At 40.3% G+C, this 25319-nt stretch overlaps 1 long non-coding RNA gene and 1 pseudogene across 1 annotated transcript; both read left to right on the top strand.

Annotated features, from left to right (window-relative positions):
- Window positions 1–1894: 1894 nt before the first annotated feature.
- On the top strand, window positions 1895–15381 carry LOC120608584 (uncharacterized). Its single transcript, XR_005654433.1, has 4 exons — window positions 1895–1954; window positions 10710–10903; window positions 14587–14928; window positions 15271–15381. It is a non-coding gene; the product is annotated as an uncharacterized LOC120608584 (long non-coding RNA).
- LOC120608643 (uncharacterized) lies at window positions 11096–11215 on the top strand (annotated as a pseudogene).
- Window positions 15382–25319: the final 9938 nt, after the last annotated feature.

The following is a 25319-nucleotide window of genomic DNA, read 5'->3' as shown; positions in this document are numbered from 1 at the left end:
GGGTAGCTGATTCCCAAGAACATAGGCAAATATGGGTCTTGCATTCCCAGTTCTTCGCAAACTTCCATCAGGTTAGTCACTTCGCCTCGCCCAGTGGAAAGACGCCAAGCAGTGCATTCAAGCAATTCTTCCACTGGTGGCAACAACATTGGCCTCTGACTCTGCCCTTTAGGGAGCAGGTGCTGGAGGCAGCCTGTAGGTCTGGCCACAGAGAAGTTAGTCATGGTGGAGACCTGCCTAGAGGGGCACATCTGAGTCCTCCGCCCTTACTCTGGTGGCAGCAAGAGTAACGTGAGGATTGAGAGAGCTGGGCTAGTGTGAGCAGCCTCAAGAGACTTTGATTATCTCTAGAAGAGAGCTCTGGGAAAGAATGGAGCAATTTAGATGTTCAAGGAGATGTGGCCTTACTTTGCAGTTAGAGGAGGTGGGGTCTGGGGACATACACATCTCTGGGCTGACCACTCCCAAATTCTAATGCAGTCCAAACTTTGTTTCTAAATGCCTATCTTGTCTTTCCTCTTATATATTGGATACTCTAATTTCCCCTTCTTGACCCCTAAGACCTGATCTTGCTTCATCAGTGTTCCCCATCTCCAAAAATGGTTTTCCTAAGCTCAGTTACCCAAACTAGAAACCCAGGATTTACCCTTATTGCTTCCCTTCTTCTCATTACCATTTCCACCAACCATCAAGTTTTGTTGATTCCAACTGCTAAATCTAAGTTGTCTGATATTTTATTTTAATATTATTTTTTACCCACACTGCCATTACCCCATTTACTCTTACCTCCCCTGAATCCATTCTTAAAATAGTACTTTTGTTTTGTACTCTAAACCCTTACACAAAATGTGTGTGTGTTTTCTCACATCGAAACCAATTTTCTGTGGCCAGCTGGGCGTCCTACAATTCCATTAAATTTTGACGCTATCTACCTGGGGTTAGTGTCAGATCACACAGGTCAAGGTCCTAGCCCCACAAGACTACCCCAGTCTTCAGATCCAATGGAAAGCCCTGGACTTTCTGTACTTCTGACCTACTAGCTATAACTCAGAGGTTCCCATAACCCCCTCCTCAGGGTTGATAGTTTGCTGGAACTCAGGAAGACACTTTACTTTCTGGTTTATTATAAGGAATATTCAGGAAGAGCTAGATGGAAGAGGTGCATAGGGTGAGTATTGGGATGGCACAGAGCTTCCATGCCCTTTCCAAGTGTACCACCTTCCCACCTCAATGTGTTCACCAACCCAGAAGCTCTCCCAACACCACTGTTTAGGGCTTTTATGGAGATTTGGTTATATAGGCAAGATCCACTAAATCATTTGTCATTGGCAATTAAACTCAATCTCCAGCGAGGGTGTGGGGTGGGGTTGAAAGTTCCAACACTTTAATCACATGGTTGGTTTTTCCAGCCCCATCCTGACGCTATCTAGGACCCCATCCGAAGGCCCACCTTAACTTAAACCCAGGTATGGTTGAAAGGGAATTTATGACTAATGAAAAACACTTCTCTTACCATTATCATTAAGGAAATTCCAAAGGTTTGAGGAGATCTGTGCCGGGAACCCAGGACAGAGACCAAATATGTATTTCTCATTATATCACGACATCTCAATTCTTCATGAAGCACCCAGACTGATCTACGAAAAAACAGATCAGATTACTTCACTTCCCCCTAAAACCCACCTATGGCTTTCTACTGCATTTGAGATCAAGTTCCAAATCTTGAACGTTTCCATTAGGCCTAGCTGATCTACCCCTCTCTGCTTCAGAAGCTTTTTGGCATGACTCTCAACCTACTCCCTCTCCCTCTCTGGCCTTCTTTCCACCTCAAAATGTTAACCCAGCCTCTTTCCTCTGCCCTGTGAGTGATTCCTCATTCTTCTTCTGGATTTTTCTCTTGTCTACCAGAACAGATGTCTCTTCCTCAGGAAACCTCTGTGACACTCCAGACCAGGTGAGGGGCCCTGTGACACAAGTATCACTTAGCACAGTTCTAGTGTCTCTTATAAGTTGTCTCCTAGTCAACAAAAACGTTGAGAGTAGATCTTGTATCTTTCTTGTTCTTTCTATTTCTGAAACTATGGGATGAAAAAATCTACATTTTGAAGAGATGAAAGTTATTTTTTCCCCTAATTTCTTCTATTCCATGAAACTGACCCACATTTTCCCTCCTCTTTAGACTTTTAATAGCAGATTCTATAAGGGATACTTAAAGGCTATACTCTTGAGAAAGCAAGGCCCATTAAAAATAGAAGTAGCTTTATTTTCCCCCTAAGTATAAAAATAGCATGAGCTTATTGTAAAAAATTTCAGGAAAATTGGATGGCACTTATCACATTTTGTTAAAATCATCATCTTATTATTATTTTCATCATATTATTATAATAAATATGTGTTACAAGCCTATTATGTGCAAGTGCTTTACGCACAGAATCCTTACACTAGCTCTGCTTACAAATAAGGAAAGCAAGGCTCAGTAACTTTCAAAGGTCACATACTAATAAATGATGTGTGTGTGTGTGTCTGTGTGTGTGCGTGTGATTTGTGCCCACAGCTATGAGGCTGGAAGCTCTGTATGCCTCCCTCTGCTAAGTGGTTCCTAACTGGGATGATCATTCTTGATGGTTCTGATTCAGGAGATCTGCAGTGGAGCCTGGACATCTTTACTAGTCAGTTATGCTTTTGTATAATTATAGTTCTAAAATACCAGACAGTCTCCTTTTCTCGATTTAGAGAAAAGTATACACAGACCTCATCATTTCAGTTAGGGAGCCAAGTTGTGCCCATGCAATTGACTTTTGCCAGCAGATTGGCACTAAGCATGGAAGCCCTCCTACATAGATCTACTTGCTAAGCTCTGGGTAAATCCTTCTGTGGTTAAAGCTTCAGTTGGTCTCCAGGGTCCCTTACTTCTCTGCTGCCCATCTTTTTGTCCTAGGGCATTTTGCCTGTGGACTGTGAGCTCCAGGGATCCTCAGGCTGTGGGCTCAAATTGAAGAACAATGAAGGAGAGATCAGAACTGAGTGAAGCAATGTTGGGAAAGAGAGAGAGAGAAGGATGAGGAAAGAGAAGGAAGAAAGAGAAGGTGAAAGTGAGAGAGAAGAATCTAAAGAAAATATTTTGTGATTATAGAGTAACAAGACTAATTTTTCTTGTGTGCCTGATAATCCATCTCTGAAGGCAGTTTTATTACAGGAGTCCCAAACATGTATTTTAAACAAATGTCACATAAAAGGAAGCAATTGTAATGATCCTTTAGAAGAGAAAGGTTGGACTACTATCAAATTGGAAAGAATTTTCATTCTGCGGAATCAAGGTCATTGTTGGCTTTGAGATTTTGCATTTGGCTACCATTCAAGCCAAAGCCTGACAGCATGAACGACCCTGAGGTGAAATATTAAAGGCTGAAATTGCAGTCAGAATGGAGGTTGGTGTATGCACTTTTAAGAGAAGGCTTTTTCAAATACTCTCTAGCTGCAGAGTGAAGATGCTATTGCAGGAGAATGGCAGCTCAAGAATGCAGGTGCCTGTCTGTTTCAGAGGCACCAGAAGGACCAGCAACCTGATTGTTAGTGCCTATGTATGCTAAAGGAGAACTTGTACTGAATGGAATATTTTGTAATTTCTAAATAGCCATTGAATGACCCTAAGTATTCCAATGTCTTCTTATACATAACTGTCAAAAATGTCCTAAAATTGATAAAACCCAATGTTGGCAAGTATGTAGAGAAATGGGGGTTTTCACTCATTATTGGTAGGAGTGGGAATTGGTACAAGTGTTTGGAAGGTAATTTAGTACTATTAAATATTTTATTGTTTGTATCATTTGATCCAGTAGTTACATTTCTATAAACTTATCTTTCAGAAATATTTGCTCATTTATAAATATAAAGGTACAAGGATATACATTTAGTATTTTTAAAACAATTTTTTGATGGAACAAAACATATCCAAAAAAATAATAAAATTCACATCTATGATTTGATGAATAATTATGAAGTAAACATTTATATGTCACCAACACTCATGAAGAAGGATAACAATGCCAGTTCCCCAGAAGTGCCTATGTGTCCTTCTCAGTTACAGTCCTACATCTCTCCTGTAGAGATGACCTCTTTCTCTACTCTCATATTCGCTAAAACTGGGCCGTCCAGTATGGTAGCCACGAGCCACACGTGGCTAATAAACACTTGAAATGCAGTCAGTTGGAATTCAGATGTGCTGTAGCGTAAAATTCACACTGGATTATGAACACTTAGTATAAAAAAATGTAAAGTATTTCATTAATAATTTTTAATATTGGTTACATGTTGAAATATATCAGATTAAATAAAATATATATTAATTTCATTTTTTTTCCCCCTTTGTTTAATGGAACCACTAGAAAACTTGAAATTTCATTTAGAGCTTGCTTCTGTGGCTCACATTTATATTGGTCAGAACAGCTTTACAAGTAACCACTGTCTTGACTTTTGATAATAAATTTAGTCCTTTTTTTTAGATTTTACCACCTGTATTTGCATTCATGAATTATTAATTAGTTTTGTTTTGCCTAATTTTGAAATTTATATAGATGGAAAATGCTTTATATATTGCATCTTGTTTCTTTTGCTTATGTTTGTGCAATTACCTGCTCTTACATGTAACTGTGATTCATTCATTTTCATTGCTTTATGTAGTATTCCATTTTATAAACATACACTGCAATTTGTTTATCCACTCCACTATGGATTGTTGTCTTTTATCAATTTTGAGAAGTTCTTGGCCAGTGGATCTTCAGATATTTCTTTTGCTTTACTTTCTCCCTCCTCTGCTTCTGTGATTCCAATTACCGGTATGTTAGATCATTCGATATTTTTTTTCACAGATCTTTTCTGTTTGTTGTCCCTTATTTTTTTCCTCTTTATATTTCAGTTTGGATGCTTATATTGATCTATTTTTGGCCCTTGTGATTTTATCCCCTACTTTGTTTAATCTGTGGTTATACCCATCTCATGAATTCCTTACTTCTGATGCCATATTTTTTATTTCTGACATTTCCATTAGACTATTTTTTATAGTTTCCATTTTATATTGAAGTCCTTCATTCCTTCTAACATGTTTTTATCTTTCCCACTAGATACTTCAGCATTTTTATCATAGTTATCTTAAAGATCTAGTTTGATAATTTCAACATTTGGGACATTTCTAGTACTTTTCTGACCATGGGTCACATTTTCTTGTATTTATATATGTCCTGCAGTTCTTAACTGCTTTCTAGGCATTTGATATAAAAGAATAGTAGAGACTGAAGTAAATAATGTTTACTTTCAGAAAGGTGCACACTCTTTTGTATATCAGGCTACTAGAGTAGGGATAGAGTCCATCTGATCTATCCTTGAGCTGAGTGTGCACTTTTTTGCAGTTTGGTTTAGTTCACCACTGGCTTGAAATGTTTGGGGATGGGATCTGGACTGTCTCTTTTGCAGGGCCCATGTTTAAGTACTGGTAAGACCCCAGGGCTCTTCTTGTGCTTCACAGCTTATCTATTAGCGTGTGGAGCTATTCGTTCTCTCTCTTTGCTTTACAAATCAGCCGCTCACCTTTTAGATTGCTGGCAATTTGTCTTTGTTCTCCATTCCTGCCATCTTTCATAGTAATTTTTTTTTTTTTTTAAAGAGGCTTCCCTGAAACGTCAGTCTTTTAGTTAGGAACCTGGAAAGTAACAGTCCACTTGATTATTTACCACTAAAGTTTAGCTAGCAGAAGAAACTACATTTCCAGGACAAATTTTCCCTTTCAGATACTTATCATTAAATCCTCAGCATAAGTAACGTAAAAATGTAATTAAATTCAGTAAGCTTTTATACTTTACCAAAATCTTCTAAAACTTACTATAATTAGCGGTGCAACGAGTTTTGTTTTCTTTTTAATTTGATATGATAGTGGAGGATAATAATATTTTAAATACGAATTCTGGTAAAAAGTTATACTTTCGACTGAAGGAATATCAGGGCAGACATGTAAGCTAGTGAGACTTTGAGGTGTATTAACATGTAAGCTAGTGAGACTTTGAGGTGTATTAACTGATGATAAATCTAACATTTCCAATGGATCGTTTTAGCAGAATACTGTCCAATAATAGTGGACGAAAACAGCGGGAGATTGCAAAGTAAAATATTTCGAACACTTAAAAGTTTTCATGTTATACGCTTCTGAAGCATCCTGTTTTTGCCTCTACGGAAACCTATAGAAAAATTCAGTTTGATGAAGAAAAAATTTTGATTTGGTGTCAAGATTTGTTCAACTAGCTGAGAATCCAGAGACAACTCTGGATTTACATTTTCTTTTTTCCCTTTCCAAGCCTAGAGAATTTATCAGATTGATTCTCATTATCCATTGATTTTTAAGAACAATCTCTAACTTCTGACATTTCTAAACAAGACTCATTTGAGAAATATCTATTATTTTTCATGGGCTTAATAAAACTTTATGCTTTTTCAGCTGTAAAGTTTAGAAAATCAATTCTTTTTTGTGTGCTTGATTCAACTATGTTAAAGACAGTCATCAGATGACATTCATTTTTGACTTTTTGTCTTATCTTCTTCAAAGTTTTTCGAAATTACCAAATAAGAACACAGGTAGTTTCACTGATTGAATATGTGTTGTGATCAATATGAAAATGCTGGTTTGTAGATATTTCTAGTTGGTACAATGCTAGGTATAAAAACTTCAGTATACATAAAAATAGAAGCCATTTTTTATGCCCATAAAAATGCAAGTAACTATTCTATAAGAAAAATATAAATTATTTTTATGAATTAAACTACAGCTACTTTTACTTTAGTGCCAACTATGAAGAGATTTTATTCTAACTTTTAAACTGAAATATTTTCAGTCATTCAAAGAAGTAGAAAGAATAATACAAGGAACACTATATACACTTTACCTAGGTTTACTAATTGTTCATAGTTTCTGATAGTTCTAAAAAGTAACAAGACATCTTTTATTTTAGTGGTTGAGAATTTTATATGTATGTATGTGTATGTATATATATGTATATACATACATATATAATATATATGTATGTGTGTGTGTGTGTGTGTGTGTGTGTGTATGTATATCTATATATATATATTTTTTTGGTAGTTCGCTTCTTGGTGATTTGTTACAAAGACAAAGAGACACCGTGACAGAATTATCCCCTCCCATTGTTCAGTGCAGCCTCATGGTATCTTCTACTTGTGACCCATTCATTTAGGGCATGAGTTCTCTTGGATCATAGCAAGAGGAGATGAGGAGGAGAAATATGAGGATCTTTCCTCTAGAAAGTGTCTTTTCTCCCATTTTGATGAGTACTTGCTGGTCTGAGGAATTAACCATGTGCATCAAGGCAGGGCAAATTCAATTTTCTTCTTATCAGGTGAAGAAAGTTCAATCTTTCTCGGTTTTTCTGGTATACCGTATTATCCATCAGAAAATTCGCTATGATTTTGGATTCTGTTTTATTTCCCACAAACCTGTCTTCAGGGTTAATAGTTTATAGCACTCTCGTTCAGATAAGAAGAATTGGTGCTGGAGGATTTATGATATCTAACCTAATTTTCCATCACCATACCTTGACCTTGGCCTTATAAGTTATAGCCCATACAAAGCAATCGATTGCTACCCGATAGAGGCAAATGACCCTCTTTAACTCTAGGGCAATAGCTAATAAGGTCTTGATAATTTTGATTTATCCACTGTCAGCTGTGATTGCATGTGCCTCTCTGAAGCTTCCCTGCATTGATGGATGCAACTCGTATGACAGGAAGCCAGTTCCAGGGGCTTTCTTCTTTTATTCTTAGCCTTACCAGAATGGGATTGATGAAGTCATTTTTCTTTCATTGTGGTCTTCTATAATGAAATATAGTAAAAATTCATCTTCTCTTGAACATGCCATTTTTTTCTTGTTAGATCTGCAGTCTTTCCTTGACTGAACCAATTTATCTATGAAAGCAGTGGCCTTGAACTTCCCTTTTGATTCAAGGAACTCTGGATTAGCCAAGAGAAGTTTTCATCTATCAATTTAGTAGAGGGTCAGCTTGTACTCTAGCCAAGACATTTGGTTTCCCTTTTAATAAATTTGAGAGAAAAAGAAATGTCTGTTATGGAATTCTTCAAACTGTCTCATCCTTCAAGCATAGTTGACCATAAGAGAAACCAAAACTAATTTTTCTATATGTCCCAGGATTGAAGGATACCTTAGTCATTAGTAGAAATGAGGTTGCAATAGATCCCCTTTATTTAAAGAAGTCATCACTTATGAATTTGAGGAATTCTCAGTCAAGCCAAGTCCCTCTGACTTGTCTGAAAGTGTATTGGCATGTCATCCTTTAAAGAAATATTGAACTATAGATAATACTGAATTTAATATTAACGTGTGAAAGTAGCAGGAGCACAAAGGGAAGATCTTATATCCTGATGTCCAGCCCTGCTACAGTGATATATATATATATATATATATATATATATATATATATATATATATATATATATATATTTATTTATTTTTATATTTTTGTTTTAAAATATTTTTATCACTGACTTTTCTTGGTAGTACTTGATTTCAATTCGATTTGCATCTGAAGTTCAATTTACACCTGGACCCTTATTTGTTTTTGTGTTTGTACAGAGTTATTGCTTAGATAAAAGTATGTTAAAACATTTATTGGGCCGAGGAAAATGAATACTCCTTATATTTAAATAAGGTGGCATGTTTTGGTTGTCATATTAAATGTAGGGCCTCTTATTATAAAGGTGACATTGATTGCAACATGATTATGATTGGTTGTTAGGCAACATCTCACATGCGACCCAAGATAACTGCCTATTAGTACAAATGGGATCACAGCAATTACAATGACCCAAATGATATTGGCTCTTATCTCACCCACTTCAGCAGGACTTCACCCTGTAAAATATTTCTGGGGTACTCTAGGAGGCTTCTCCCAGGTCCATAGAAATGTATACTCTCCAGCCTGGCACTGCTGCTGCTTCGCCACCTCCACAGAGTACCCTTAGGGTCCCACTGTCACTTGCCGAGTCCCAGTGCCATGTGTCCTAGTCCTGAGTCCTGACATTCCCGAGGCCCTAGGGTGTTCACAGAGGCACCCATGTGGCATCTGTGAGGTAGGGAAGATGCCCTCTTACACTGGAGCTTTGTGTTGCTCTCAGCTAAAGGGGTCGTAAAGCGTTCCTTGCCCAAGCACACCACCTGAAATTTTTATTTTTATGCCACCTATATTCCACAGACTCAGACATGGGTTCATTGGGGATGGGCCTGGGGAGTGTTTTTTTAATCTTGTCAGGTACATCATAGCAGATACCTCAGCCAGGTCTGTGTCCTGTTGCCTTAGGCTATTCCATTGGTCTGTCATTGAATGGGGCCAGCTAGTGGGGTCTGGAATCTAGAAAGAATTCATGCAGTTGGGTCAAGCAGCCTAATTACATCCAGGTGTTCATGCATTTAGGAGTTGGACTATGCAATGACATTAAGGGTGGCCAAACACTTGGGAGCTGGGGATCCCCAGGCTAGATGACTCATTAAGCCTATAAAATATATGGATCTAAGCCAATTACATGCTTACATTAAAACACCTTTTACCATCATTGTTCAGTCAAGTCAGTTCAAATTAACTACAGGAAGCAGGTAGCACTCACAGGACTTGGGGAACAAAGACCGAGTTATTAAAATTTAGAAACTTGGAGGAAGGGCCCTGTGGCATGCAGCCCAGACCTATGAGGACAAGGCGCAGCTCTGACAGCACTGGTGTCTCTGAGCTTGGAGAAGAGGCCCTGTGGGTTTGAGAACCAGACCTCTAGGATCTAGGAAGGAGTCACTAGCTGGGATGAGGCTAATACTACAAGCAATGGAAAAACTGCAAACTGGATTTGAATGCTGCTATAGGGGGGCAGAAACATTGCTGGTGCGATGCTCGCGGGACTTGTGAGCACACAGGAAGGAGTCCCTTCTCCCTTGTCCAGCCTCTCAGCCTCCCTTTAGCACCCCTTCTTGCCAAAGCCTGACAGGGAGACCGTTAGCCAAGTGGAAATGTGGCCCGCAGAGCCCCAACCCCAGCACCACAGGGCACAGAGAGATGGGTTTGGAGCTGAGAGACTCTAGCTTAGTAACCATCACACACCTCAATGGTGTCTAAATTCAGATTATTTCAAGTTGCATGAGCCGGCATTATAGATAAGGCCTACTTATCCATAAGTACATATGCTTGATTTCCTTCCTTCTTCCTGTCTCCATGTCCTTATCTCACCCTATACAATCAACCACCAAGTAAAACTTCAACTACTTAAGGGACAATCTGGTGACTAAAGGAAGACTTATCGCAAGATGACATTTGAATTGCTCAATGGTGATGAGGCAGATATAACATCTGGGCTGGTGATAGGAAGTTCTTTAGGCAAAGCAGTGGAAGAAGGATGTTCTAGGCAAAGAAACAATAGATGCAAAGACCAAAAAGTGGGCCTAAATCCTTAGGTAGGCTCAGTTGCATGAAAACTTTCAGGGCAAAGCCTGTGCTCCCCAAGTCTTAGGACTTCCCAGGAACATAGCAGGAGTAGGGGTGTGGTTGGCTGGGGAGAACTAGAAGGTTCCCCCAGGACCGGTGGCCTCCTGGAAATCTTACCCTCAGAGTAATTCATTCTTTCTCTCTGTTCTTTTTTTCTGTTTAAGGACTGTTTTATGCTGGGCTGACTTGGACAAGTTAATTAAAATCTCTGAGAAGAGAATATTATGCCCATTTGACAAATAAGGAGGCTGAAGTTCTAAGAAGTTAAGTAACATGTCCATGACCACAGAATTGGTGACTCCGATGACCTAATATCTTACTGGACATCTCCACCTGGATATCACCATGGATTCTCCAGGTGAGCACATTACAACATTAACTCCTTCCCTTCCTCTGCGCCTAGCTCCCAACTGCATTTCTGGATTCCTGAAGTCCATTAGTAACTGTACAGCCTAGTTTCCTTCCTGCTTCCTGCCTCCACACCCTCACCTCACCCCATACAATCAATCACTAAGTCCTGTAGATTTGACCTGCTAAATATTCATTTTCTGTCTATAGCCATGCTACCCTAAACAAGCCTGATCTTATCTGATCTCAGAAGCCAAGCAGGGTTGGGCCTGGGTTAGTACTTGGATGGGAGACCACCTAGGAAGACCAGGTGCTGTAGGCATAAAAAATAAAAAAAATAAAGGATTGTAAACTGACAAGGTCCTTACAATCTGTGAGGTCAACCAAGGGTTGCCTTGCCTAAAAAAAAAAAAAAAATTCATTTTCTATTTTCTGTCACTGCTGGCTTGTCTTCATTCAAGCACTCATTTGATTTGTTGCTGAAACTTTCCTCTGGTCTCCCTGCTCCCAGCTTTGTCCTCCTCCAATTCAGGCATAGTTCTGAGGCCAGTGAAAGCTTTTGAAAATGCAAAAATCACATAATTCTCCTTCTTAAAAGTTTTTGATGGCTCCTATGACTTACTGGAGAAAATCCAAGCTCCTTTGTATTTCACAGTGAGACCACTGTAATATGGTCCCTACCAACTTCTCCAACTTGGCTGGCTATTGTCTCCCTATTTTGGGGCAAGGCAGGGGAGAGGGACAACCCTGGCCAGGGAAACAAGATTAGGGGTCACCTTCCTTCCCCCACTGGCTAAGCTGTGGGCAAGAAATCGCAGTGATGCCACATTGTTTTCTGTGTCTTCCAGCAGGTCACCTGCCTCTGATTTAGTGGCTGTGCCACTTCAGCTTCTGCTCCCTTTAGTGTAGCAGTGACATAGACACCTGCTGCCTTTCATTTTCTGTGCCTCTGGGTATTGCTTCTGTGCCTTTTCCTGTTCCTCCTCCTCATTTTCTTTCTTTCTTTTTTTAAAAAACATATTTATATCAGACAGGAATCTTTTAAGGCAAAGAGCAGACCCTCAATTCAAATTAGCATAAGCCTAAAAAGGGAATTAATTTATTGACTTATTTAACAGTAATAGTAAATCTAGGGATAGAGCTGGATCCAGGGATGTAAATATAATTTTCTCTCTCTCTTCCTTTCTGTTTTGCTGCTCTCTGTGTTGGCCCCATTCTTGCCTGTTTCAAAACGTGCTCCCTGTTGTGCAGGAGGTGAAGCGCAGCGTGACTGCGGACAGCTCTGAGTTTATGTCATCCCAGCCCAGACACCCCAGAGGGTTGAGAGGCTGTCTCTCTCAACATCTCTATAAAGTCCTGAGGAAAGATTCTGATTGGTTCTGCTTTATTCATTTGTCCTCCCTACGGTCAAGGGGTCAAGGGGGTGGCAGTTCCTCCAGAACCACGTAGAATTGGGCAGGCAGCTACACTCCCCAAATGAGGGTGTTATTATTAGAATCTGGAGGAAAGGCATGTTGGGCAGACATAAAAGTAACTAATAAATGGACAACCAAAGAGATACCTATACTGTTATTATCACGACTACTGCTACCACCCCCACCACTACTATTACTAGTACTACTGCTACTGCTGCTATCATTACCAGCACCATCACTGTTTATTGAGCAAGGACTGTGTTCTAGGCACAGGGCTAACCCTTTATGTACACAGCCTCTTTCTGAAAATTAAATACGACATTCCATTTTATAGAAGAGGAAACTGCCATGTAGAACATTTAACACACTTGCTTGAAGTCACAGAGCTACACCATCTGACTTCAGGTCCTGTACTTTACACTTCACCAAACTCCTGGTTGGGGAGTCCTCTGTCCGGCCATTGCATGTTAACTGTGGCTCACAAATGACCCTATGAAAGAGGGACTGAAAGACTGCATGGCTTTTTAAATTGACCTTCAGTCACATTGGCCAACTTATGTTTTTATAATGCTAAAGAGGTGCATTTTTATGATCCAATCTTTGGAATGAGGTTAATGAACCAGTACTTTCCTCACATGGGCCGAATGTGACTGCTGAGTTGAAGACGAGGAGGGCTGAGCTGCCCAATAGAAACAGGGCCACATAAACACATGCCAGGAAGACCAAACCACACCTACGGACATTTCAAATTCAGTGTTGCAAATATGCATTTTTAAACACAGCAGCCTACAAAACATTTTTGCATATATTGGATTATTTTTTAACTTGAACAATCTTTGGATAGTTTATTTACTATTGGTGTGCCATTAGCTATTAAAGACTTTTAGGATATGGATAAATAGCAATAAAAAATATAGAAATATAATTTAGTCTTGACATATGTGGTACATAGTAGATTAAGGGAAAAAGTCAATGTTATGTACTTATGTATACTATATATACTTAAAACATAATATATAGCCTATATAGTACTTAAAAATACTGTATATACACTTAAATATACTGTATAGTCTACATAGCTCTTAAATATACTCAGTATATTTAAATACATCTATTTAAAAATTTTATATATACTTAAAATGTGGCTCACTTCTTCAGTGAAGAAACTTAGAGGAGTTAATATGGGTCCTCGTCTCATTTTGGTTGTAGTATACTTCACTAGGCTGGGAAACTTTCAAGGCACTTGAAAAACATTTATTTAACTTACAAATGCTGTATGTATTCAATTAGTGACTGGTTGTCACGAAAGCGTTAGAGAGGCTGTGGCGTTTATAGAATGGTCAGTCATGGTGCTGTCCCCTTTACCGTCTCTTGCTAAGGGCAGGAGGTCATATTTCATTCCACCCCTGCTCAGGAGTGGACACAGGCCAAGATGAGTCAGGCTGTGGGTTGGTCAATGGCCTATAAGATGGCTCAATACCAAGGATCTGCCCCAACTGTTCTGATGGGTACTACACTGGAATAAACAATTTCTTTGTCTTTAAGAGAACTGAGACATAGTGAGAGTCAGTTGCTTGTGGGAACAAGAGCTGAAAGACTGCATGGGCACCATGGGACATCAGAGCCACGAGTAAGCCAAAGTCAGGAGGAAGAGGAAGGAGATATATTGCTCCCAGCCTATGTAGCCTGAGCTGTGTCTCACAGCCAGTAACAAGTGTTCTTTAAATGAGGCTTCTTAGGCCAGTGTGTTTGGAAACACCACATCTATGTCCCCTCTTACAGAGTCACATGTGCTTTAGCATTTGAAAGACTCTGAGAATCCCACAGTAAGAAGCTTGTCTAATGTTAACTCAGTGCTTTCCAGATCTATTTGACAATAGAACTCTCACCTGTTAACATCTTTTAAAACACTATGTTCCATGGAACAGAGCTTAGAATAGGAGCTGGCATGTGGGTGGCAGCAGAAAGGATGGCGGCAGAAATAGAGAGGCAGCTCTGTCCCTGTGTCATGGGAGCCTGAGCAGTCCTTTGCTAAGGGGCTGACAAGAGTTCCTGATTGTTAGATTTTTTTAACACTCTGAATTGCCTTCTAGTCACTGTGAGGTCTGGGTACAGCTGTCCTCAGGCTGCAGTACTATTTGAGTGTTTCTCATTTCCATCAGCATTCTTATCTCAAACCTCCACTAATTAAGACGAATAGAGTGAGTCTTTTTTCTTGTAACTGAGAGTCTGACAAATGTAGCAGCTGTTAGATGTGACTTTTCAGTTGTCTCCCCAGGTACTACGACAAGTGACAAATGTCTCTACTTCCTTGTGAGATGTTGGACCATCTACGCAGGACACGCTAAGAGACTGTGGAACTGGTGTTGCCAACATTTGTGCCTCATGTGCTCCAAGTGAGAGTGAAGAATCATCATGGGGACGGGCAGTGAGAGTTCTTTGCTTTCCTGAGGGAGGGAGAGAGAGCTTCCACAGGGGACCAAGCCCGATGGGGTGCTTCGGAATTTCAGGTGAAGGGACTGGTGCCTGTTTCTTTCTGGCCAGAGCCGGCAGAATCAGTTGAGAAGGCAATGATGGATGAACCGTACTCCCACCGGTGGAGGAACTAAGTTGTGAACAGGTGAGGACCCACAGAAGAGAAAGTGGGACTTGGATTATCTTGATAAAGAGGATTTCTTGGAAGGGTAAAGTGAACCCAGCATTCAGAGGTTGGAGGCGGACAGTAGGGAAAACTAGATCTGAGAGGATGGCATTAGAGACCAGTTGGAGGAAGCACCACCTCACATCGGAGGTGGGGGCTGGGTGGTTGGAGGTATCAGGGGGTTGGTCTTCAGTGAGGAGGAGGACTTCCCCTGTGAGGGGGAGGAGCCAGTAATTGTGCATCTGCTTCACCGAGGCCTGCTTTCAGATTACAACCCTACCAGCGTAATCTGTCCGTGTCCCTGCCTCTTCTCCCTCCCAGCATTCCCCCAGCCCATGGAGGATCCAGAGGCAGTAGAGTGCATGGAGAAGGAGGTATAGAAGGAGCTGACTCTACCCCACACACTCTACTTCAGCTGGTTTCCAATTGAGGGAATTAAGAAGTGTTAATTGAATGAGAGTTTTGAGATTGGCTATTTGACCAGATTAGGATTTTTGCCTAAAAGTGATCAAAGGACTTCTGTTTTCCGAGTGACCGGAGAACCTATGAGCCTCAGGCTGGAATGGAGCAGGTCTATACAGTGAATTTTGCAGAGGTAGTCATGCCTCTGGCTTATTCAACTCTGTATTCCACGTACCAGGAAAAGCTAAAAATCAGTTTAAAGAGTTGATAAGTGTCTGTACTACTTTCTAAGTAACTATGCATAAACCAATTCTGACATAAAATATTTTGGATACTTATAATGCACGACCAATTAACACAGCCAATCATATGCATTTAATTATTGAACATTATTAAACACCTAAGGTAGAGAGACTGGGGCTATGAGGATGAGTAAGAGCTGCTTCCTGCCCTCAAGAAGCATGTGGTCTAGTTTGAGAAGTCCCAGTCCAGCCTGGGGCTTTCTTACTTCTGACTGGGTAAGAATCACAAAGATGTTGGTTTAAATGCATCGTCACTTCTGAGTCTGATTCTGTATGTCTGGCTTGGGACCTAGGAATCTTCATTTTAACAAGCACCTCGTGCTAAGTCTACTGATGGAGAAATAATATTGTAGCTGTCTAGCCAGCAGCACACACCAAAGCAGCGTTTACTGCATCAGGTCATGCATTATTGACAGCCACAGAGTTTGGCAGCATCAGTATGTCCAGAGTCCATGACAATATCACCCATGCAGATAAAAAAAAAAAAATTCTACCTGCTCTTTAACACATGAAATGAAACAACTGAATAGATTTTCATCAAATTAGAAGAGTATGTTTGGGCTTGTCTGGCTTAAAAGAAAGGGTAAAGGAAATTTGGAAGTTCCCGAAGGAAGAGGGATGGGTCCATCTAAGAGAGAGGCAGCCATCTCCAGTAGTTCTGACAACTCTGATTCTCCCAAGAGCAGGCTGGACTTAGCGTGGAAGCTGATTGATGTAATGGTAGTTAATGATTGATATGAGCAGCCCAGGGGAGGCCAGGTACCTGATAACAGAATTTTCACAAAATAATGTGCAGAAGGAAATGGACTATAAGCATGTGAACAGAGAGTTTTAATTCCCATTCGGCCTTTTGTCATGGAACTTAGGACAAGGGTTTTGTCTTCTCAGTTTCCCTGATTGTATAATTAGACAGTGCTGACTTTTTTTCATAAGGTTGTTATAAGGAATAATGAATGAAACCCCACGTTAGCACTTGGAAACTTTATAAAGATGAGGGTTTTTTTTTTATTTTAAAGATGAGTTTTGTCGTATGTTAAAAATGCACAATAAGTGAGATCAGCTAGATTTTATTGCAAGATCTCGGGTTTAGTTTAATCTGGCATTCCCTTGTAGTGTCTTGTTTATTTCCTTTATTGTTTGTTTTGATAACTCAGTTTACAAGCGTGATATGATTTTTAAATCACATGTGATTATATTTAAAAAAACCTAATGTGGGAGCCAGAGCACTTAGAGAACAGAGGGTAGGCATATTTTTTGAAAGCTGAAGAGGTTTTTAAAGATAAAACAAGTGGGGAGAAGTATGCTGCACAACTCACTGGGGACTTACAAACAGATGAGTCTGTACTCTTTCGGTTATTAATTTGCTAAGGGGCCTTGAGACATGAATATAGATGAAAATCTATGAAAAATTGATACATGGACTCAAATTGGGACAATATATCACCACACCCAAGATACGGTACAATATGAAAGTCTTAAATATTTAACATAATGCTATGCCATATAATTACATGTGTGGCATTATCTTTAATAGGAACTGATTAACGAGGGCTACATAAAGCAAGGATGAATATTAGCTATTCAGATACTAACGTTCAGATAGCCACCTGAAAAGTCATTTTTTCTCCAAGTCCTATTCTTTAGGGATTATAGAAATGTCAATTGTTTTTGCAGAGTTTCCATTTCAAGAAGCAGTTATTCATAATCCCCAGAGAACTCTTCTATAACAGATTACAATAAAACTTAGAATTAATGGCAGTGACATTTTAGACCTATATTACTGCCTTCATGGTTTAAATAATTATCCTGCTACATCAATGCAAGGGACTTTCAATTTTTTCACTTCATTCCTGGCTTATCTCTTATCTCCACTGCTTGACTAGTTTCTTGTCCCTTACTACTGAATACAGAAGGCTGAATTTCTAATTTCCCCCTTAAAAGTCTCTTTCTTGTTAACAGTTCTTTTATGGTAATTTATCCAAAATAGTTTTTCAATAAACTCTTTGCAGAGGTCATTTCTGGCTGTCCATTTCTTCTTTCATTCTGGCACTGAATAGCTGTTATGCACTCGTCTGCTCTGGTATTTATATGTTTCCTTATCTCTCTTTCTTTGTTTCTTTATTTTATTCCTCAGGGGAAACTATATATATAAAATATAATCTATTCCTTTAGAGCAGTTTTAGGTTCACAATAAATCTGAACAGAAAGCACAGAAATTCCCCATACATTTTCTGTCCCACACATATGTAGCCTTCTCCATTATCAACATCTCCCACCCGAATAGCACATTTGATACAACTGGTGAACCTACACTGACACATCATAATCACCCAGAGTCTGTAGTTTATATTAGGGTTCGCTCTTGCTGTTGTACGTTGTATGGGTTTGGACAAATGTATCCACCATTATAATATCACACAAAGTAGTTTCACTGCCCTAAAAATCCTCTCTGTTCCACCAATGTCCCTTCCTCTCTCCCTTTCTCTCACCTTCTCTCACTCCCTCCCCACGACTGCCAATGTTTTAGTAAATAATTGTTGAGAGCCTACTACCAACTGCAGATGGACTAGTCACTTAAAAAACAAACTAAAAATAAGGTCTCATGTTGTTAAGTATCTTACAGTCTGTTGGGAAGCCAGTTACATAAACAAATAATCGTACAATAAGTTAAATTGCTTTGATGAGGTTGTGTATCGGTGTTAATGGGGCCATAGGAGAAATGGAGCTCATAAATTGACCTGGAGAATGTAGAGAAGGCTCTCCAACATTTCTTCTCCAGTAGGAGTGTGCTGGTATGCAATATGGGGAGGGGTTGTTACAGGAGTGGCATGGATGGCATCTAAGCCGAATAAATGGCATGTGCAAAGGCCCAGCAGCTCTGAAGGACAAGGCATGCTCAGAGTGACCATAGTAATTTAGTACATTTGAAGAACTGGCTGTGAGGTAGGGTGCAGAAGAAGAAGAGAATTGGAAAGAAGGTGGGACAAAAATCCTAAAAGGCCTGGAATATCATGGAAAAGGAGTTTATTAGATTTCATCTTAGAGATACTAAAGAATTTGGAGCAGTGTACTGATATGATCAGATTTTTATGTTAGAAAAATCCACTCAGGTGAAAGGGTGGAAGAAAGATTAGACGGCAGCAAGATTGGAGGCAGGAAAGACCAGGGAGGATGATTTCAGTAATATTTAGCTTGTGAGACAATGAGGGCAAAAATAAGGCAGTGGGGAGGAGATGAAGAGAAGTTTATGAAGTGTACAGGATTTGGTAATTGGTTAGATACTGGGCAAGGAAGAGAGAAATTTCTGGCTTGGTCAAGTTGACATTTTTTAAGATAGAGAAGACAGAAAGAGGAGAAGGTGCTTTTTTTTGTGGGGGGAGCGCTTTTGGGAAGAGGAAAGATGTGTTTGGCTTTGAATGTAGTGAGTGTGAGTAGCTGATGGAACATTCAAATAGGAATGTCAAGTGCAAAGGGGCTCTGCAGGTCTGGAACTGAGAGCAGAGCTTTGAGCTAGAGAAACTGATTTGGGAGTTAAGCTTGTGGGTGAGCGTGGTAAGTAAGTGTGAGTAGAGTAGATGAGTAAGTATGAGTAAGCTGATAAGAAAAACGAGAAGACAAGATGGATGATAAAAGAGCACCAGGCTACAGACAACCTGACAGTTCAACCCTAAATAATTCAACTTGCATCTCCCAAGAACAAGGAGATTCTCCTAGACAATCATGACATCATTTTTACATCAAAGAAAATCCACATTACTCAATAACATTCAAACTCTTGTCCATAAGCAGATTCCCAAAGCTGTTCCTTTAAGATATTCCTTAAAACCCAGGCTCCAATCAAGTTTCAAGCATTGAAATTTGACTGTTAGCTTTCTGTAGTCTTAGAACTTCCTCCCTCCCTCCATTATCCATGACACTGAATGCTTTGAGAGACCAAGCCAGTTGTTCTACAAAACAATTGATATTCATAGTTAGGTTTAGGTCAGCCATTTCTAGAGAGCTGTCCACTAGCAGCTTAGGTCTAAGGTGGAAGACACTGTGAAAGCAGAGAATTCTTACCTGGGCTCCACGAGCCTGGGAATCTATCAACCCCTTAGAAATGGCATGCAAAACTTACCAGCTTCTCAAAGAGATTTGTGATTCACAAATATTGAGAACCACTGTGCGAAAGGGAATGTGGCAATGGAAAGGGAGAGGTGAAAAATAGGGGAGATAATGGCTAGCTCAAGCATGCCCGTGGGGAGGGGGTTGGGCTGGCAGCCAGAACTCAAAGGAAATTATCATCCTTTTTGGGAAGAGGAGGATTTATACATTTTTTGGCTGAGACTGGGGAAAGATGTGAAATTCAGGGCAGAAGCAGACACCTTTGTGGATAAGGTGGCAGGGAGCTGTGAATATTCCATTGCTCTCCCTTTTGTTCTTGGTTTATCTTGGCTTGGCATCAGGACAAAAGCTCTTTCTATAGACAGCTAGCCAAGAGATGGTTATAACCTGTCCTCTTTCTTAGGCTTGCCATTGGGTTTTCTGCCTCCATGATTGCTCCTGGCTGATGTGCCTTGTCATATGTGCCTGACATGCATAGTGAGTTCGAACCTGAGCTGTGCTGGAGCTGTCCCCTGCTTTACCCCTAAGACCTTCTACAGGTCACTCTTTACTCCTGGTAGATGATACCGACAGACATGAACGATTAATCCACTGTCTCCCTTTCCTAAAAGTAAGCTGCGTTCAGGGCTTTTCCCCAGTTTGAGGAGACTTGTGTTGGAGTCTCCTGGGGGAAGAGTGAGCCAATAAGTATAACTCAAGTGAGTAGGTGCTTATGTGGGAGGATATTTATTGGAGTTAATTCATTTAAAGTGAATGACCTTTGTTTTTTAAATGATCTCAAGCCAGAAGCCAAGGAAAGGGTGGCCTCAGCATCTGGGATCTGAACTTCTCATGGAACAATCTCGGCTCAGCCTTTTAGATTCCCCATGCTTCAGTTTTACCATCTGCAAAAGCAAATAATATTTTCTACTTTTGTTAATGAGGAAACTGGGACTGTTGACATTTCTGAGCAGCAAACTGGTGAGAACAAACTGGTGAACACATTTTCTTAAAGGGAGAGCTGGAAACCCTCCTGGGATCTGAATGTCCTCTAAGCTGCAATTGTGGAAGAACCGGTTTCGGCAAGAAAAGCTTAGTGACAAACTCTAGAAAATCTTACTCATGGACGATACTCATATAGCAGAGAGAGTGCACTGAATTTTAATTTAAGGGCATTTTTGATAAGAAGGGCATATATTTTTCTAATTTTAATTATTATAAATCCTTGAGGCTGGTAATCTTTCTGTACTACTGAGGTTCCGTTTAGAAATAATTTAATAATATTAAATCAGCAATCATGAAGCTACCTGGAACTTAGCTTTACTTTTTAAAAAAGTTACATTCAATTTACTCTTTTCTAATTTTTAAAAATTGTGGTAAAACGTACAGAACATAACACCTAGCTTTTAAACCATTTTTAAGAGTATAGTTTGGCAGCATTAAGTACAGTGACATTGTACAACCATCCCTATTATCCATCTCCCAAATTAACTGTACTTTGTTAGAAATGAAAGTAAATGATCTGTTTGTTGACCTCAGTGATTCCTTCTGCTGGGGATCTGTAATAAGGTGGCGGGCCGAGTAACTCTTGGCTTCTGGGAAGCCTCTTATTTCTGAGGAATGGTTCTGAAATGAAATGAAAAGATATGAAGAGAAGAGGCCTTCATTAAAGACTGACCTCGTCAAGGTCCAGCTTAGGATTCCTGTTACAGCTCAGCCTGAATGTTCTCACAGCTATTATTTGCTGACAAGATAAAGTGGGGTTTATTTGGAGGGCAGAGGAGTATTCCCAGGTGTCTGTAACATCTGGAGCTACAGAGCTCGGGACAGCTTAGCGCTGACTGATGTGGTGGCAACAATACCTGTGGCCCAAATTCAGCGGCCTCAGCTGCCTGTCCGATGCCACACAGAAGCAGTAGGAGGGAGCAAGAAGGTGGCTGTGAGTGGATGAAATGGCATAGAGTCTGTCCTCAGGGAGTGAGAAGGATACTGTCCCAGCCTGCTGCCTAGAGGGAAGAGAGACCATACTCAGGTAGTTGAAATCAGCTCAACATCCTGTTGGAAAGTTCCCCTTTCTTCCCATGCAATCTGAGAAATGTCGTTAGCTGGGAGTGGGGTGCTTACTAATTTAGAAATTTCAGGCATGGAACTCTGGTGGTCTTCAATTCTTTCCCCATGATTCAGTCTTTCTCTGGCACATTATGAAAGAAAGATATCTTTTCCACAATAATTTGTTCCACACCTGTTCCCTAAAGACCTCCTTGTTCCAAATATGACCTCATTCATGCTCATCCTGTTTTATCAATGTGTACTGGTGACAGGAGTTAAGAAGCTCGCAGTTTACAGCCAGTATTGTATTGAATACTGGCAAAGCGAGAAGTTGGGTGTCCTCCTGACTGGATGAAATGTTTCCTTTAGAGGACTGGATTGTTTTTCCCTCTGATGTGAGGACAAAAGTTTGCCCTTTATATTTGTGGAGAAAAGTTCCTGTGATGTTGCCCAGCAGCTCTGTCAGGGAGGGAAAAATGGGCGCCCTTTTCATTCAGGTAAGGAGTCCTCTGCAAATGAGTTCGAAGTCACAGGGTCTGCACAGCCTGGGCTTGACTGAACATGGCACTGCCCTGTTCTCCTTGGGGGATGCCTCAGAGAGTTCCAGGACAGCAACTGGCATTGTTACTATTTACTTAGCATGTACCAGACTCTGTATTAAGAACTTTATATGCATTATTATATTTAATCCTCACAACAGCTCTATATAATATTTACAACATTACCCATTTCATAGACAAGGAAGCTAAAGTTCAGATAGGTTTATAACTTGCCCTAGGTCATATAGCTTGTAAGGGCCTAGGTATGATTGACTCATGAGTCCATATTCTTTACTGCTACTCTCATTTATCCTTTAATAATTAACTTTAATTCCTGGAGACCTCAGGCTTCCGGTAAGAGTGTTTTGTTTTAGGAAGCATTGTGGAGCTCTGAAATTTAATTGAGTGCATGTGTGCGTGTGTGTGTGTGTGTGTGTGTGTGTGAGAGAGAGAGAGAGAGAGAGAAGGAGGGGGAGGGGAATAGAGGAGAGGAGAAATGGAAAGAAGAGGGATAGGGAGAGGGAGAGAGAGGAGAGACAGAGAGAGAGAGAAAGAGACAGAGATAGTGATGAAGATACTTAAAGGTAAAAAGAAAAATGACATAGAGACAGACACACTAAGATTCATACAGAAAGACACAAGACAGAGCAAGAGTTCTTGGGAGTTTTTAGAGATGATGCCTAAAAGTGTTTGGCATAATTTAGCCTTTTTTTTATTTAGAAACTAGTGTCGATAAAGAAACTAGTGTCGATGTAGTGGCTGCAGTGTTCTACTTTTAAGGTTCAGAGACCTAGTTTCAGGAAGAGCTGTCCTCAGCTCCAGGGCCATGGTGACCTGGAATCTTCAGCACTGCCGCCCACAGTCTGGTTATCAAGCAGGTAATTTCTGAGGCTAGGAAAGCCCTGCTCCCTCCTCTGAGTTCCTGCGTAGGATCTATTTTGAATGTTTAATGAAAAGAGAGATAGGGAGAGATAGAGAGAAATGAAGAGGAAGAAGAAGAAAAAAGAGGAGGACAAAAAAATAGGCAAATCACTTAAGTAAAATCTGCCCTGCGAAAAAAGTATTGTCATCTTGGTCCTATCTTGTTCTTCCCCTCCCCAAATCGGGTGCCATTTCCCAAATACACTGGGTAGTTTCATACGCTGCTGCATTTGATGACATGGTTCTCTCTGCCCAGAATATCCTTACTTTCACTTTCTCAACCTTTCTGCTTTCAAAAGCTACCACTTTGAGTAGCTTTCCCCAACACCCACAGATGGAATGAATGCCTCCCTCTACTGTAGACCTATGCCACTTTGGAAATGCCCCTATAATGGCCATTATTCCAGTCTGCCTACTTAAAAGTAGAATGTCTGTCCACGCCCTTCTTTGCAGGCTGGCAGTGTCTTGTCTGCTTTGTGCTCTTAACAGGTAGGCAGAGCCCCCGGAGATTCTGGGGGAGAAGACTGAGAGAGCCTTCTGCCGTCTGTCATGTTCTAAAGCTTCCTTTCCTTTGCCCGAGCAGCACGGCTTTCCATCCCACAACAAAAGACGAGACAGGGAATGCTTGTAGGTTAGTTTTATATTTTTATGCGGTTTGTATTACATCATGATAATATTTTCAGGCTTGTTACTTTCAAGCGCCCCTGGCAGACCCTAGTGGAAGCCCACTTCTCAACCGAAAGGGGGTAGGAAAAGCTGTGATTGGATGCTGTCACTGTCAGTCACCTTTGTTATGATCGGGGCACGTCGCTGGAAGAAAGAAGGGCTTTCTAGGCCATGTTCACTATGCTTGCCTGTGGACAGGTCTTGTTTAGTTCACCCCTTCTAACTTGGGGCGTCTTGACTGCCTATTTGGACTTCTAAAACATCGAATATTTGAAGAGAGAAATCTTGCATTAGAAATCTGATAAACTTATATAAGTAATATCTAATTAGTTCCTAATGTTGAGAAAAAAGAGACTTCTATAAAGCCTTTCAGATGATGTCTGAAAGTTCAGAATCTCTTGCAACTTAATTTATAAGAAGAACCTGCTTATCATTTCTGGAACTTATCAGAGAAGGAAGACTGCCATACTGTTTGGACAAAACTGTCCAACACCAGGATATTGTACAATCACATAGCTCAGAGCAGGTGGTTGGAAAACGGACACTGAACAACATGAATTTATGTTGCCTAAAAATGTTCCTTATGACAGACTGTAAAGTCCATCATTTTGATGGGGGATGAACAAAGAAAGCAATGATGTAAGCTGAGAAACTAGTTTGCATGGTCTGAAGTTGAACTTTACATTGTACCGTTTTATTGGTGTATGACTTCACAGGCTGTATGGATCACAGGATGACTCAGATACTGGGCAGGAATTTAAATTCCTGGACTGACTGTGAACTCTGGGCGGATGGCAACTGGGGGGCTCTATGAATTTGGCCTTAACCAACTTCTACCCCAAAGTCTGGGGCTCTGATGTAGGCTTAAGAGTTGCAAAGAATGGTATGAAGCCTCCCTTCCCCCTGAGCAATTGGGGAAATATTATGAGGCCCATTGAAAATTCCATACTGGATCCAATATCTGCTCAGAATGAGTTCTCATCTCTTTAGTTTAAGCTTGGTTTTTATAGTAGTCCCCCCTTATCCATGGTTTTGCTTTCTGCTGTTTCAGTTACCGATGGCCAAACTTGGTGCAAAAATCTTAAACAAAAATTTCCAGAAATAAGCAATTTACACATTTTAAATCGTGTGCCCTTCTGAGCAGCGTGATGAAGTCTTGTGATTCCCGCTCAATCCCACCTGGGAAATGAATCATCCTGGGTCCAGCGTATACATGCTCCATATGCCACCCGCCCGTTAGTTGCTTAGTAGCTGTCTGGGTTATCAGATTGACTGTCACGATATCGCAGGGTTTGTGTTCAAGTAACCCTTATTTTACTTAACAATGTCTCATTCACCTCACTTCATCTCATCACGTAGGCATTTTATCGTCTCACATCATCACAAGAAGGGCGAGTATAGTACAATA

The sequence above is a fragment of the Pteropus medius genome, unplaced genomic scaffold, assembly GCF_902729225.1.
Source record: "Pteropus medius unplaced genomic scaffold, Ma_sr-lr_union100, whole genome shotgun sequence".
Taxonomy (NCBI): domain Eukaryota; kingdom Metazoa; phylum Chordata; class Mammalia; order Chiroptera; family Pteropodidae; genus Pteropus; species Pteropus medius.
The sequence above is the reverse complement of the archived record's forward strand: the minus strand, read 5'-3'. Positions and strand labels throughout refer to the sequence as shown.